General features: G+C 37.8%; 1 pseudogene; it reads right to left on the bottom strand.

The window, feature by feature from the left end:
* Positions 1 to 7,012: 7,012 nt before the first annotated feature.
* Positions 7,013 to 16,200, bottom strand: LOC133782403 (SAC3 family protein A-like; annotated as a pseudogene).
* Between the last annotated feature and the right edge of the window lie 1,558 nt (positions 16,201 to 17,758).

The following is a 17,758-nucleotide window of genomic DNA, read 5'->3' as shown; positions in this document are numbered from 1 at the left end:
CCACGCGAGGCCTCGCCTCGCCTTGTCCACGCGCACCCGAGGGGCCACGCAAGGCCACACCTCGCCTCGCCTCGACTCGACTCGCGCACCCGAGGGGTCACGCGAGGCCCCGCCTTGCACATGCCATGCCACACCACCAGGAGCACCCGTGCATGCCAGTGATGCCCTTAGGGGTCTCGCGTGAAATGGCCTCACTTTGGCTACGTGCCTGGGCACCCCGCGGGACCTCTCACACCTAGCCCCCTTAGCCCAGCCAGCAAAGTTTAACTCTCATACGTATCATTTTCTCGTCAATAAGCAATCTGATGCTTAGATAGACATAAAGGGGCTAGGTCGACAAGCACACCTTCAGGAGGTGAGGATACCCGCTAGTTGCAGGGTACACGCATGAATATGGAATGTACCTGCAAACCTAAAGGAGTCAGAGTACGAACATGGTACCCTTGCCAGACAAGTAGTGGGAACGCTAGGAGAGGGGGCATGGCATATGTGTCTATGGCTAGATGTCAGAGTCGACACCACTACCACCTGCACCCTCCTCTGACATTCGTACGGTCGAGTAGTGGAGACATCCTCATGGTACCTCTCCATGTACTAGTACCAACACCACCACCTCTGAAACCACTCTCTTGATAGTGTACTTGTGTACCACCTGGTCCCCTGGACCACAGTGTATCCAGGGCCATTAGAGCCCACTATAAAATGAACTTCAATTCCACATGGAAGGGGGTTGGAAAAATCACTGTAGCATTGCACCATAATCAATACAAATTAAGTTCACCATTTTTCTTCTGCAGTTATTCTTGGAGTTTCTACTTAGATTTCTAAAGCTTTTCTTTTGATAATCTCTACATTTCTGTTTTGCTAATTTAACTTGGTTGACGAGTTCTCACCGTCAACAAATGCTTAGGAGCGATATGCAAGGAACCTCAGACATGAGGTAGGGGAGTCTTCCCAGTGCATGGCAATCGAGGAGCGGTCTCCCGAAAATCTGAAGTATGAAAGTGAAACTCTCATTTTTACAAAGGATGACGCCAGACACATGGGGTACCCCCACAATGACCCTCTGGTCCTTACCATTCAAATCGCCAATGCCTGAGTGAGGAGATGCTTGGTGGATACGGCAAGCTATATAGATATCATATACAAATCATCCCTCGAGAAGATGAAGCTCACAGTCAAGGACCTGACACCGTGTTCCCAAGTGATGTATGGGTTCATAGGAGAATGCCTAGCACCAGCAGGAACTATCAGACTACCTGTCACGGTGGGGGATGCCCTTAGGCACGAGTCTGTGATGACAGAGTTCTTGGTGGTAAATTTCTCATCAACTTACAATGTAGTGCTTAAGAGACCCCTCTTGATGGCGTTACACGCAGTAGTATCTATCTGGCATCTATCTTTGAAGTTCCCCATAAGTGCAGGGAAAGTATGCATACAGGGCAACCAAAGGGAGGCACGAGAATGCTATAATGCGACAGTGGTCAAGGCAAAGAAAGGACCATGCATAAACAACAAGGTAGTAACTTGCTGTGAAGAGAAGGAAGGAACCGATGAGGTTGTCAACATGGATGTTGATGTTAAAAGAAACACTCTACTAGAGTCAGGGCTCCTTTTAACGAAGATTTGTTATTTCAGCAAGTTTCCCAAAGCAAGGGAAATGACATCGATACTCGCTTTGGGGATGACGTCAAGGGGGTAGGACCATTTGAAGATCTTGACAAAGTCCTACTAGATGAGGAGGACCCGACTAGAGTAATTAAAGTTGTGAAGGAGCTAAAGGTGGAAATTATGGCATGGTTGGTAGAATCTTTGAAGAAGAACCAGGATGTCTTTGCCTGGTCACATAAGGACATGGTTGGAATTTCTCCATCCGTGATAAGCCATGTCCTCAATGTGGACAAGAACTACCCACCAGTGCAACAAAAGAAGAAACTGCTTGACAAAGACCGATCTCAAGCCCTGACGTAAGAGGTTGAGCGGCTCAAGGAAAACGGTTTTATAAGGGAGGCCTACTACCCAGATTGGGTATCAAACCTCGTGCTGGTCCCAAAGCCAAATGGGAAGTGGAGAACATGCATGGACTTCACAGATCTGAACAAGGCCTCCCCCAAAGACTACTTCCCACTACCCAGAATAGACCAACTGGTCGATGCAACTGCATGACATGAAATACTCTCATTCATGGATGCGTATTCTGGGTATAATAAAATAAGTAAGCACCCTCCCGACGGGGAACATACCAACTTCCGAACAGACAAGGGATTGTACTGTTATAAGGTGGTGCCATTCAGCTTGAAGAACACAGGAGCCACCTATAAGTGTTTAGTGAATGGCATGTTCCGAGACTTGATCAGAAAAAATATGGAGGTATATGTCGATGACATGTTGGTCAAGTCCAATGAAGTTGGAGGGCATGTTCGAGACTTGGAGGAATGCTTTGCAATACTTAGAAAGTATAGCATGAAGTTAAACCCTCTTAAGTGCTCGTTTGGAGTTGGTTCTGGTAAGTTTCTCGAATACATAGTCAACTCACATGGAATTGAGGCTAACCCCGAGAAGATCAAATCATTGATCGACATGAAGTCACCTACCACAATCAAAGAAGTGCAAAGCTTAACAGGGAGAGTAGTTGCCCTCGATAGGTTCATATCAAAGTCTACGGCCAGGTGTGTCCATTTCTTTAACATACTGAGGGGCAGCAAGAAGATCCAATGGACCGAGGAATGTGAGGAAGCTTTCCAAGCCTTGAAGGGGCATCTTGCTCAACCTCCAATCCTAGCGAAGCCAATATATGGTGAAGTACTATTCATCTATTTGGCAATCACCGAGCATGCAATCAATGCTGCGTTGGTAAAAGAGGAGAACAGGGTACAACACCCTGTGTAGTATATCAATAAAAGGCTAGTAGGTGCGGAGTCTAGGTATCCCCCTCTTGAAAAACTTGCCTACTATTTAGTAATCACCTCTCGAAAGCTGCGTCCATACTTCCAAGCTCACTCAATCCAAGTCTTGACTGATCAACTGCTGAGAGAAGTTCTTCAAAAACCAGAGGCCTTGGGACGATTACTCAAGTGGGCAATGGAACTAGGACAGTTTGATATCACCTCTCATTCGAGGATAGCGATAAAATGACAAGCATTGGCAGACTTTATAATCCAAGGCACCAACCTTGAAGACCCTTCCTACCAATCGAAGAATGGAGATACCGAGAAGGAAGGAGATACTCATGTATGGAAGCTATATGTTGATGGAGCATCCAATGAACACAACTCAGGCGCAGGAATCATACTGATCACTTTGGAGAATCACCAAATCCATTGTGCTCTTAAATTTGGATTCAATGCTTCAAACAACAAGGCTGAGTACGAGGCATTATTAGCAGGATTACGCTTGTCTCGGGATGTGCATGCACAGTCCTTGGAGATATTCAGCGATTCCCAACTAGTAGTGTACTAAGTACTGGGGGAGTATCAAGCCAAGGGACTTAGGATGGCGCAGTACCTGAACAAGGTGAAGGACTTGTTGGTGCGGTTCAAGAAATACTCAATAATACAAGTCCTGAGGGAGCAAAATATCAATGTTGATACCTTAGCCAAGATTGTCAGTGCCAGAGATGCGAACACCCTCAATGTCGTTCCCGTCGAATACTTGGCAGAAAGAAGCATAGCCAAGTAGGAGGCAAATGTATTATTTTCTAATTAATGTAATAGCCATTTTGCTTCAATGAATGAATGAATTTAATTTCTTAAGTTTCACTTAATTCTTTAAATTACGTACAACAAGAGATAGGTCCTAGGATCTTGTCATCAAATCATAGGATCATGTTCGATTCTGGTCTTTGAGGGACCTATCGACTCATACGATCCAAATGAGAGACAAGTCCTAGGACCTTGTCGCCAAATTATGGATCATGTTCGATCTTGGTTCTTGAGGAGCCTAACGACCCATACGATCCAAATGAGAATAGGTCCTAGGACATTGTCGCAAAAATATGGATCATGTTCGATCTTGGTTCTTGAGGAGCCTATCGACCTATACGATCCAAACAAGAGACTGGTCCGAGAACCTTGCCGCCAAATTATGGATCATGTTTGTTCTTGGTTCTTGAGGAGCCTATTGATCCATATGATCCAAACGAGAGACAGGTCCTAGGACCTTGTCTCCAAAATATGGATCATGTTCGATCTTGGTTCTTGAAGAGCCTATCGACCCATACGATCCAAATGAGAGACAGGTCCTAGGACCTTGTCGCCAAATTATGGATCATGTTCGATCTTGGTTCTTGAGGAGCCTATCGACCCATACGATCCAAATGAGAACAGGTCCTAGGACCTTGTCGCAAAAATATGGATCATGTTCGATCTTGGTTTCTGAGGAGCCTATCGACCTATATGATCCAAACAAGAGACTGGTCTGAGAACCTTGCCGCCAAATTATGGATCATGTTTGTTCTTGGTTCTTGAGGAGCCTATCAACCCATACGATCCAAACAAGAGACATATCCTAGGACCTTGTCGTCAAATTATGGATCATGTTTGATCTTGGTTCTTGAGGAGCCTATCGACCCATATGATCCAAACGAGAGACAGGTCCTAGGACCTTGTCGCCAAAATATAGATCATGTTCGATCTTGGTTCTTGAGGAGCCTATCGACCCATACGATCCAATCAAGAGACAGGTCCTAGGACCTTGTTGCCAAATTATGGATCATGTTCTATCTTGATTCTTGAGGAAACTATCGACCCATACGATCCAAACGAGAGATAGGTCCTAGGACCCTGTCGCTAAATTTATGGATCATGTTCAATCTTTGTTCTTGAGGAGCCTATCGACCCATACGATCCGAACAAGAGACTGGTCCGAGGACCTTGTCGTCGACTTATTTGATCATGTTTGATCTTGGTTCTTAAGGAACCTATCAACCTATACGATCAACAAAAGAGACTGGTTCGAGGACCAGTCGCCATTATTTGATCACGTTCGATCCTGGTTCTTGAGGAACCTATCGACCCATACGATCAAAAAAGAGACTGGTCTGAAGACCAGTTGCCATCATCGAATCATAATCGAATCTGGTCCTTGAGGGACTGATCGATAATTTGATCTAAGACTTGTTACAGGCTCGATTAGCCCATTTAGACCCGGTTGGTCCAACTTAGACACTTTTGTCTACAATCATTATAACGAGTATACGAGAGATTATGTAGATCGTGATCAACACTTGCTACACAATCTGCATCTGTGTATAGGTATCATTACTACTAAGTATGAAACCATCACTCGACTACCAATGAGGGAAAAGCATTTGCAGCTTGCATGAAAAGGGATAGTACTATGTGTCTAAACGGTCGAAGCAAGGCATGGTCAAGTAGCAAGTGACCAAGGCTTTTAAACCAATGATCACTTAGGGGGCATATGGGACATACTGATCGAGGTATACACAAGAAATGAGGGCATGACCTTAAGTACTAAGCAAGTTTTTCTAGGACATTTGTTCAACATATGTTCCGAAAGTGCAAAAAACAAATACAAAAAAGGCATTGGTGGTCGGCCTATCACCCATGGGGTGGTCGACCTGACCTGTTTTGTTCATGGTACTTGGTGAAGTATCATACTAGTCACATTACCATGGTTGTTAGCATGAAAAACATAAAAGAGTAAGGTTAGTATGGCACGTGAAATACATGTGTTTAGAGTATACTAATACCTGAACCAATGAGGGTTGTGAGTTGATATACTTAGTAAACATTGGAAATAAAATATTTCAATCAATACACTGAGTACTCATAACAAAAAAGCATAAAGGCATAAAATGTCATATGTAAGAATTGTCAAGTACAAGGTGCCCCACCAATGACAGGAAAGGAAAGACAGAGTAAAGACCAAAAGAAGACTAACTAGGGTAAGGAGTATCATCTGAAAGACCACCCTAAGCCTCGGCAGCCTCACGAGCCAGACACTTCCTAAGCTCCTTCGCTTGCGCCTTCTTGGGAAAGAAATCCAAGTTCAGATCTTTGTTGGACTCTCATATCAAGTAGAAGCAAGAGAAAGATGTCTCTGAATACTCCTCTCGAGCCTTGTCCTGGACAGCCTTGACCTCTTGCTCCTTCTTGACAAGAGCATCCTTCCGTAGTTGGTCCATCTTTCTCAACTTCAGACTTTTGGAGCTGATCAACAAGTTTCCCTTCCATCTAGGTTATCCTAAGAGTCAACTCGGTCACTTCCTTCTGTTTGAGCTCCACGGTACTGTGGAGAATGTTGATCTCTTCATCTTCAAAGCAATGTCCGCATCCCTAGAGCGAATAACTCGCCTAAGGTCCAGCACCTCATGGCGGACAACTTCAAGCTCAGAACAAAAGTTGGACCGAAATAATCTTCCACGCTCCGAAAGTGTGGACGAAGAGGAAGTAGCACTACAAGAAAAAATACTTTCAATAAGACTGAAAAAGTATTATCAAATATATACTATAACACTTTTTGATGTGTTAAGGAAAGCAGGGTTATAGTAGGTCGGAGCACTTTGCATAACACTTTTCCATAGTTATAGACATGTGTTATGGTATAGCCTACGATTACACTTTTGTTGTGTTATTTTAATAGTTAGATAAGTATTTCATTATGCTATTTATAAATAGATTATATGATATTTTTTTGTACTTATAAAGTAGTGTTATGATACACTTTATAATAACACACTTTCTGCATAATAGAAAATAGTTTGCATAACATAATTTTATGCTTATAAACCAGTGATATTGTAAAACATACAATAACACATTTTTTGTATTATTATAATATTTGAATAAGCTTGAATTATTATTATATAAACATGTACATTATAATTATTTTTTATTGCTTTAATTCAAACCCACTTCATTTAATATACTTAAGACACCCTTAACAATGTACAAATATATTTTTGAGTACCAATTATATGGTTCATAACACATAACCAAATAATTGTGTCAAAATAAATTCAAGATTATCTAAAAAAAACAATCTAAAAGTCTTAAGATATTCAACACTGCCTAATTAACATAAACAAAACATTCTTAGAATAGTCAACAAAATAGTCTTAAACAGTTGCATATTCAAAAGTAAAATTAGGAATTCATGATCTTCCAAATGTCAGCACACCAAAGCCTTCCAAATCAGATTTTTTTTTCACTTCACTTGTTGAATCTGGTAAATAAAATATAAAAGAAAAACTAATGAAGTCATGAAATATCATATCATTCATAGTGAGAGACAGAATATGGTAGTTATATGGAAACTGAAAGAAATCATCCTATTCATAATTACTACTAAGCTTAAAAGTAACACAATATATAAAGTGTGGTTATGAGGGAAATGTATAGATTTCATGATCAAAATCATAATAAAAGTGTCCAACTAAGATATAGGTCATAATCATGATCAAATTATATTCCCATTTATAAACGCAGAAAATAACTATCAGATCATAAGAATGAAGTGTTAACAACAATACATCAAATATTCACGTATTTAGCTGTACCTATCTAGAAGTTTAGACCAATTTTCTAAAGACAGTATACAAAATCCTAAATCCTAAACATTGTAATAAACTGGCTGCCGGCCGGTACTATTTAACCAGAATAAATACTGATATAATTAGTTTTTATACTACAGCTAGTGTATCTTAAGATATATACAAGTGTAAAAGCTGATAAATTTGACCATTTAGCAAATCAAATTCATAAGATGACTGTTTAGCTATTAATAAAAAAAACATATATAACAAACATGGTGCACCTGCCAATAAAAGCGTGTGGTTAAACATACCTTGGCATCAAGCTGCATCTCTCCATTACTATCTACAATAAGACATGTGCCATGTGCCTTCAACCACTCAATACATTCCTATAATCCATCTGAATCTTTTTCATCATTGTCAGAAGCAACACTAGAGAAGCCCAGAACCTGAGCGATATAAGAAACAGGAAACATAGGCCGATAAGATCGAGATATGCAGCACACTGCCTTAAACCGCATCTTTTCAACATATAGATCTGCATAAATCTTACATACCCTTATATGAATACGATCATTCTTTAATAATTATTTTTATTAAAATGGAGAGTGACTTAATCAAAACTCACCCATCAGACAAGTGTTCAAATTTGGTGTTGTTTTAAAGAGCCTGAAGAACATAACATAGTTCCAGAAGAGACAGCTACCCGAACTGCAAGAGCGTGCCTCACTGCATTATCTCTTTTAGCTTCACTTGATAATCTGAACTCAATTTCACAACAAAGATTGAAGGTCAATACAAGTGTTTCAACACAGTACAAGGATGGTACATAGCGAACAAAATTTCCTCCAATCATAACTGACCTCGACATAGATGATACAAGATCTCTGTTGTTACTAGAGTGCAGGATAACACATAGTAAGTTGTATGCAGCAAACTCCATGTGGCATCCCTCAATTCCTTCAGCATAAAGGGATTGCAGCTGAGACTGGCACTGAAATTGCATAAAAGAGTTCATAGAGAATGTAACTTGTGAAGATATGTGGTTACTTTATTTAAAATAAATAAATAAATATCATTTGTACAAAAGGAGGTGCATGAAAAAATATCCCAAATAATATCATAATTACAACACAATTAAACTTGAAGAGATGGGTCATCAATGACAAGCAAAAATCACATCGAACTAAATTTTTAACAGAAACGGAATAAGATAATACACAAGGAAAATTCTTGCTTACACAGGAAAAGATACCTGGAAATTTTCTCTTCAATTTGTTTCAATGTAATGACTAATAAGTATAATCTTAAAGTTGTGTAGTTGTTATGTAAAGTGTACAAGAGAAAATGGCATTCACTAAGTCCTGCTTTTGATTATAGCCAATTTCTTATCTGCTAATTGAGATGTATAATTTCAGTGCAATAACACGTCAATTATTTCACAAGAATTACAGAATCCACCAAGATGAGTAACAAAACCTAGTCTGAGAGAAATTTTATCATGAATAGGACTGTAAATATGTGTATTGATCTCAACGACAAAAAGTACCCCTTTGAGATACACTGAAAAAAAAAAAACAACAAACCTGATTATACACAGTTAGGTCCCCAACCTCCAATGCTAACCGAGCACGAGTTTCATAAACCTGAAACAAATTATGGATAATGAATACAATGGCAAGTTATATACATGTTAAAAACCAAAGCTTCATTTGGCGGTACCGGTATAACTACTCTGTTTCATTGAACCCTTTAAAGTCATGGTGAAGTTAATTAAAATATTAAAACAAAATACACAAAAAAATATATTCTATGCTTTGATACTCAAAATTATGATTACTTATACCGAACATATATGCATTAATATCCAGATTAAATGTTGCATTTAATGCATTCCCTATTGCCTTGATATCACATATTAACTGTTAACATGTAGGAGTCAAATATAAGTATATGTTTACATGAGAGAAAGAAAGAGAGGTTTTGAAACAAACCTTTATTGTTAGTTGATTTTGAATTCTTTGCACAGTTAAATCTTGACGAATGGACTTCAACTGATCACACTTGTAGAGGTAATTCTTTTGAGAATTTTGAACCATAAGCAGACCTTTTTCTAGTACTTCTTCCGGTCTTACCTACGAGGGCACAAAGGATCAACAACTAATTACATATTATGTATGAAAAAGCAACAGTTAATAGATACAACCAAACAAATGAGATAACAATAATTACAGTAGCTGGATCAGGGGCAAAAGTAAGCCACAAATAACGTTTCTCAATTTCCTGGCATGTCCCCTTGACAGTAAAAGAATCCCAGTCAATGTCTTCAACAGTCCTGCTGACAGAGCTCTTGGCCCCTGCTGCGAAAATGACATTATTTTTGTTGCAATGTCCTACATAGAAAGATGAGAAAAAATTATCATCCACAAAAATTCCACAACCCTATATATGTATATAAATTGAATCTTTCAAAACATGCTTATATACAACCATATACTCCTGGAGTCCCAATCAAATCTACCTACAAAAACTCTCCACCAAAAGATCACCCTATGTAGAGAACGCTGGTAACTTTTTCCAACACCCTCCCCTCATTACCTTCCTCCAAAACCCTATCAAATTTATTATCTAAAATTACAAATTAACATTGGAAGGAGAATCCTAACGCATAGTTTCTGTTTATTCACATGTCCATTTTCTTTTATGTTCTATTTCTGTTCTCTCATTCGTCAATTTTTTTTTCCAGCGACTCAACTATTCAGAAATACATTACAATATGAAAGCATACCAAGATAAAGTAAATGAATAGCTAACTTCTTAAGAGACCAGAAAACTCAACATTTGAACACAGTTTTGCTTTGTACGTCGCAACAAGTCATGATCAAGCACAAAACAAAACTCAAATTTTCTATCATTAACGTACCAAGAGAAGCTAATTGTTGCTTCTTCCCAGTCCCTTTTGTTCATCCCCTACTGCGCTTCTGGTTTGGTGATGCCATTCCAGGATTGGTAACGGGAGAAAGAGACAGTTGCAAGGATATAGATCCATCAGGTCCGTATTTCCGAGGCCTTCCTATTTTACTTTTAATTTGCTCATTTGATGACATCATAGCTTGTCCACCTCCCACATTGACACCATGGGAGGACATAGCCGAAGGAGGTTCTGCTGGTAGTGTTGATCCCATAGTACTGCTTCCCATATTGGACTGATACGACACATTTGGATTCGACAATTGATGAATGCTTGGTGATCCATGAAGTTCAGGCTATCCTCCAGAACCAGGGACAGCTATTCCTCTCTGAGTATAGTAAGATGCAGACCCAGATAATTCCATAGGATCTCTTCGATCCATGCATTTACTTTTGAAAGCTTACAAATCTTTTGAAAGAAACTTGGAATTTCTCCTCTCTATTCTACTGTTTGATACAGTGGTAAAATCTACAAAGAAAAGTGATATCAAAATAATGTGAACTAAATTAGTTTATACTAAACAAGGTCTCTTCAAGATACTAATAAACTAGAAGTCGTTCATGACTTCAAAATTTAAAAAAGACAAGCAATGTGCTTTGTGAAATCATACTTCATTATTCATTCCACTACATATTACTCTTTCCAAACGATGTTTTCCCTCAACCTAGAGCCAAACACAAAAACAGAGAAGAGAAAGAAAGAAAAAAAAAACAGAATGAGAAGAGATACATACTGTTGTGCCTACCTTTGCTGAGCCCTTCGGATACGTCTGACCTTATTTTGCTAACCAAAAATGCCAACTTGCTTTGCCACCAACAGTATATAAGTATATATGAATTATATATTTACATATTTATTTATATATATATCAATCAAGGTTCATTCTTGAAAATCTATTACAATGAAATAATAATTAAGCATAAAAAAAAAAGATAAAGCTGAATTATGTTAACTCCAAAAAAAAAAAAAACCTAACAACAAAAACCATCTCAAATTGAAAATTAAAATAAAACACGAGAAAAGAGAACTAATTAAAAAGGAAGATTGGTGAATAAAAAAAACATTCGAATATGTTTTCACAAGAAGAATATAAGAAAAGCACACCCACAAGTCAATGTGGAGCAAAGAAATCAAAGGAACACAGACACAAACACTTGATACTATATTGAGGATTAACACACAGACAAAAATATTTGAATGCTTAGTTAATCATTTCAATGTAAACAAAGAAAAAAAATGACTTATTCCACAAATTGTCATGTGTATAAGGAAAATTATTCAAGTTAAATCAAGAAACTCACCCAAACCATGAGATCATACATAAGCATACAAACAACAAAAATAAAACATAGAAAGATTTTTGAAACTAATTCGTATTACTCCATACTACTATAGTCCATATAAATTACAAAATTATACGGTATAACCTTGCATAAACTTCCCGCTGTCTCATTTTGGATGGAGATCTTCTAGCAATAGTAGCGGATGGAGAGTTTCTAGCAGGTATTGCTGCAGAAGCTTTTAGTCCAAATCCTTTCCACCTTTTCTATACTGCATATTCAATTTTACAAGACATGTTACTATTTATAGTTGAATCAAAAAGTATAAACATTGATAACAAACAAAAAATGAGTAAAAATAACATCTATAAGGTAAGCTAAAAAATGTACCTATTATTCCATCTTCGAACCAAATATAGACCCTATTGCCCAACATGATGTGTTTAAGTTGTTCCAATTCCAATCCTCGCCACGTAATTGTTTACTTAGCTTCTTTAGCATCTGCATTATACAAGGATAAACAACATAAGATAGAATGTATAATGAAAATAACATATAACACATCTCTTGTAAGACTAAAATTAGAGTATGCATGTTCATCTCTTGTAATTTTCCAAACTAAAAAGCATACTTTCTGTCTTAATTATAGAATGAATCATGGACAATAATTAGCAGCCAGGCCAATCATCCTTGTAAAGTATCAGTACTATCAAACTAAACAACAAAAAGAGAGCTCATAATAAACAATTAGACTATAAAATTGCTGTAAAATAAATAATTATACAGTAAAGTTAATGAAAAATCCAAAAACTCACACAAACACAAAAATGAACACAGCCCAAATAATATGCTAAAGTTGTAGCCTATAATTAATAAGATAAAGGACAAAAACATCAAAATAAATTATCGTGAAACCCACTATGCAAAACAACTATGAACACAATTGTCATTCTATGGGGTATTTTCTCAAACACATTTTCTGCATTAAAGTTAAATCAAAATAAATAAATAAAAGATAAGGTGAAACCAAATGATCCTTCACAAAGCTTTGCTAACAATTAACATAAAACCAATATAGATTAAGAATTAAAATTGTTACTCACCTTAACTAGGAGACATCATTTTGGATGACACACAACAAATCCCATGTTGCAGTAAAATGTTGAAAAATAAGCTACAACCATATTTCCATGATGCTAGCAATAAAACTTCCATAGTCTTAATAGTCAAATGATAAAATCAAAGTCAAGTGTACTTCCATAAGTAACCATCCATATATAACGTTACAAACAAGGAAAATCTAAAGGACTATTATTAATTAAAACTGCCATATTCAAATAGTTTAAAATACGAACCTAAACTTGTATCAAAGTAAGAACAAAATAAGTGAGGAAAGAAAGGTGCGAACAGAGAGGATAGAATCACCTTGCTAATTTATTTATATATACACAATATATTATAGCGATACACGACCCAATGACTCTATAAAAAAAATCAGTGTGTATAAAAAGATTAGCAAATTTGATATAAGAAATAGAGTAAACTATAAACACCCATAAGGCGTGAGAGTTGTAACCTTTCAATACAAATGCTTGGACTCAGAAGAGGGGTCGATAGCAGAAGGCATATAGAAAAACCCATCTTCACTCACTACCAATAATAACCATGGCAAAGAAAATGTAAAGATTTAGCAGCAATACATACTAATACTTCTAATCATTACTCATATGGGAATATAAACAAAGCTTTGTTGCTTTGTGGAGAAATAGAAGCTTTATGAAGCTAATAAACTTGTGCATTTTCTCTCTTTGGTCCCGTTCAAAGGAAACATCACCCATGTATCTTTCAAGTATATTTGAGTGGATAACTAGAAACTATCAACTTAAGCTATGTATAAATATGAAGACAGCCATGTATCAACACCTTAAGTGAAACACGTCGTGCAATCACCCATCTCAACGCTGATAAGATTCCAGCACATATTGGAACAGTCATTGCTGCCATGCCCAAAACTTCTTCAGTCTCAATCTCGGGATCAGGACCATCTTTGAATGGTAAATTCAAGTTAAGTTTTCAACACCATACACAAAAAGGGACAATTGTTTAATCAAAATAAAAGGAGTGGAGAAAGTTAAGAGGATACTTGACTATAAAACACAATTAGCTTGATTATTTCATTTCTTGAGCCTTATAAAAGAACTTGATTATTTCTAAAAGTAAAAGACATAAAACAGAGGATATAGAATGGAGAATATGTTTCCATGTCTCATCCTTGAGATAAGAAGTAGAAAGACGTCACCATTGCAATAAGCCCACCAATCTGATAAAATAAATGTCTGTAAAAATATTAAGATAATCTTATATTTTAATGACATTGCATTGACAACAAGGCACCATACTTAATCTGGTACGTCACTTCCTTCTGCAGTACCAGAATGTGAACCCAAAAACTATCTTACGGCAACCAATCCAGTGGTTTATGTTTTAATATTCAAGCAATCTCACATAGCTAGAAAAGAGCCCATGCACTAGCGTTACATTTTAATTGGTTAATTACTTAAGAGAAGAATGATGTAGTCTGCCCTTGGTTAAAAAATATTCTTGATTAAAATTCGCTCAAGGTTCATGATATGACATGATCAATATATAGTATCACAAAAATATCAGCTGGCGGTCTAAGAAAGTCATCCACAGACAACCAAGCACATACAAACGAGGACTACCTTTTTCCAAACATGTCCTCTCCTCCCATATAGCAGTGCAGACAATACTCCAAGGACAGCACCAGCATACTCTGCTAGTATAGCTCTAAAATAATATAGAAAGAGAAGTATGGAATCAGTTCTGAATACAAGGGATATAAACCAGTAAAGAGCAATAATTTGATATTCTTAAACTTTTTTCTTGTCACTGTCAAAGGAGCTATGCCAATTCAAATATAAGATTTGCACTTGTGCTTAAACTAAAAGTAATACTCCAGGGAGCGATTGTTTTCAAACTTGTGTTTGTTTGCATAAATCACTTTGCTATAAAGATAATATTTATGGAATTATCATCTAGACTATTAAAGACTATAGTTAATATCATTTACAACGTAAAATTCAATCATGCGCTATTGTAATTAAAAAATGTGGCAACTAACATCACACTTCTGTTAGTTTAAATAGATGATAAGAACAGCCACATGAAATGGTAGCATGAAAATTTATTCGAGATGAAACTACCTAAGAGGTCCAGAAGATTTAAGACCTTTTTCCCATAAAGCGAAGTATAAAGTCATTATGCCACCATTTATTATAGACGGTACTACCTGGAAAACAGTAAATATACTAAGATATATGTACAACAACAATCATATAAGCTGATATTCTTTCATGCATATTCTAATAAAGGTAAAAAATTCAAAGAACCTGTGTATTTGAGAGCGGTCTACCCTTCTGAAGCTTTTGCAAAACAAGAAATAGGATGGATGATGGGATCAGATAAGTGAAGAGAAAAAGAACAACAAAAGCACCTGTGTGAGACAAGTATCGGTACAGAGAATAAATTGACCATATTCTCATGAAATTGCAAATAATATGAACAATTTGCATGGGGGTGTGCCTACAATAATATGAGTTCCACCATTAAAAGCCTCTCAAATCCACATGACACTTCTTAATCTTATTTCTTCAATTAAGAATCGTATATGAAATTAAATTGAAACCAATCAACTTGTATAAATTAATAACAAAAATGGGTTTTTGTTTCCCTTACCTTCAAATCATTACCAGCACAAAACACCTTCGGAACCAAACTACGAATCAAAACCACATTAGCAGAGGAATCCTTACTGACAGCTTCAAGAGACTCTATAAACCCTCTCAGAAAATCCCTCCCAATGGCATTTCTCCTCTCAGGTCTGTTCAAAGTCAGCTCAACAATTCCTACAATCCAAACACATTTGGGGTTTTCCCCCAAACCCATAAATAAATCAAATCAATCAAACACATCAAAACTCAGTTATATTATATGTGTATGTATATAATACCAGAATCAGAATCATAAAACCTGTAAAGTTGGACAAGTTGAGACGGTGAGCGGTCCAAGATGAGAGTCCGATGAGTTTGGTAATGGCATGTTTGGGGATCAAATTGAGGAGTAGAGATCAGGCCAGTGACTGAAAATGGCTCAAACAGCCCCTGCTTCTTGAAGCTGTAATGGGCGAGCGACCTTCTAAAGATCTTAGAGAGATGAAGGGGAGAGAACCATCACAGGCGGGGTGAGCATCCAGCGGTGTGCATGAGTCAGCAAAGTAATTTGGGGGAAAATGAGTTTTAGGGATTTGGGGAAATGAGAGAAATGAGGATTTGGGGAAACCCAAACGCACCTCTGCTGAGACATGTGGATTTCAGTTTTGGGGTATTGAGAAGGGAAATGAGAAAAGAAAATTGGGGCTCATTTTTTTTGTGAGAGAAGAGGCGGGAGACATTTTAAGGTTCGCACCTTTACCACTTACGCTGACAAAATATAATACTTTTTCAATATTATTATATTCATGTGTTGTGGAAAGTGATTTTTGGTGTAGTGTAGGGCACCAAACTTGATGGCAGAGCGTGTCTGCTTAGAACCTGTGAATAGAACGCTCCTAAGGATGAGTAGCCTGGCGATGAGAGTCCTCTGTATGTTCTCTCTGAGAAGAATATTGATGGGGAACCCGACTTGTATCCCGATGCCAAGGGCGTTACAGTGAGTCTCGCTGACCTGACATATCCCGCTGAGAAGAATGACTTCGCTGAGATGTGCCTTTAGAGTCGCGGGGCGTACTATGCTGAGAAGAGATCTGAGAAGAACTAGGCGAAGAGCCTTGAGTGATGTGCCTGGCAATATGAGGATCATCTTCGGAAGGTTTCCGAGTTGTCTGGTTTACTCTTGCCATTGGGCTATAACTTTTCAAGAAGTCTTCCTCACTGAACAAATATAAAGCGGAGCGAGGAAAAATCCTTTTCACCCTTTCCAAAAATTCCTGGGGAATACGCTCACTTACAGACTTGTCTGACAGAGAAGAGTTGGACATCTGCAACAAAGGAAAAATAAAGAGTAGTTAGTAAGTGAACATAATTAAGCCAATAGCTGGGGGCATATCCATGACCTAAGGAGCAAAAAATGAAGAAATCAAAGGAAAAAACTATATAGGGGGTCAGCCTAGTGGAATTAAGCCTGGGCCGACCACCCTGAGTCCCTAAGATTATAGAACGTGAAAATAGGAGCATAGGTGGTCGGCCTACCACCTTAGGCCGACCACCCTAGGGATGCCTCAGAAAAATGTCAAAGGACTAAAGTTCAAGTCTCCAATAAATTGTACAGTATAAGGAAGACCCCAAAGAGATAAGTAAGAGAAAAGGAAAAAATTTAGGGTCCGAGGTGGTCGGCCTATGCTTGGGCTAACCACCTTGGATCCCTGGAAGTCGCCCAGGGGTGTGGTGGTCGGCCCATGATGTAAACCCGAGGATGCTCGACCTATGATGGGTATGTAAACCTGGAAATTGCCAGGAGCATAAGGAAACCTTAGGGGTAGTCGGCCTAAACCTTAATCCCTAGGCCTGGAAATCGCATAAGGAAAAGGAAATGCAAGGGAAGCCCTAGAGGTGCTCCGCCCATGGAAACCCTAGGGGTGGTCAGCCCTGTTAGGAGTGTGTCCTAAAAGCATGTAAAGATATTTGTTTTTCTGTGAATAAATAAATACAATGGTTTATTATTATTGTTATATTTAGATTGCTAAATTATTGTTTGAATAATTTTGTAAATATCAGAAAATTTCCATATTCATTATTGAGGATGTGATCTTGTATTAGTACGAGATAATTAAGATCACATGAATGAATAAAAATAGTCAACAACAACAAATTAAAGTTATGGAATTCTTTAATTGGAGTTGTAAGTACAGTTTACTGAGTATCATAATGATACAAATAATCTAGATTCGGATTATTGATGTGGAAAGACATCTCGGTAAAGGTACTTTATGTAATA

Source organism: Humulus lupulus, chromosome 6, assembly GCF_963169125.1.
Source record: "Humulus lupulus chromosome 6, drHumLupu1.1, whole genome shotgun sequence".
Taxonomy (NCBI): Eukaryota; Viridiplantae; Streptophyta; class Magnoliopsida; order Rosales; family Cannabaceae; genus Humulus; species Humulus lupulus.
The sequence above is the reverse complement of the archived record's forward strand: the minus strand, read 5'-3'. Positions and strand labels throughout refer to the sequence as shown.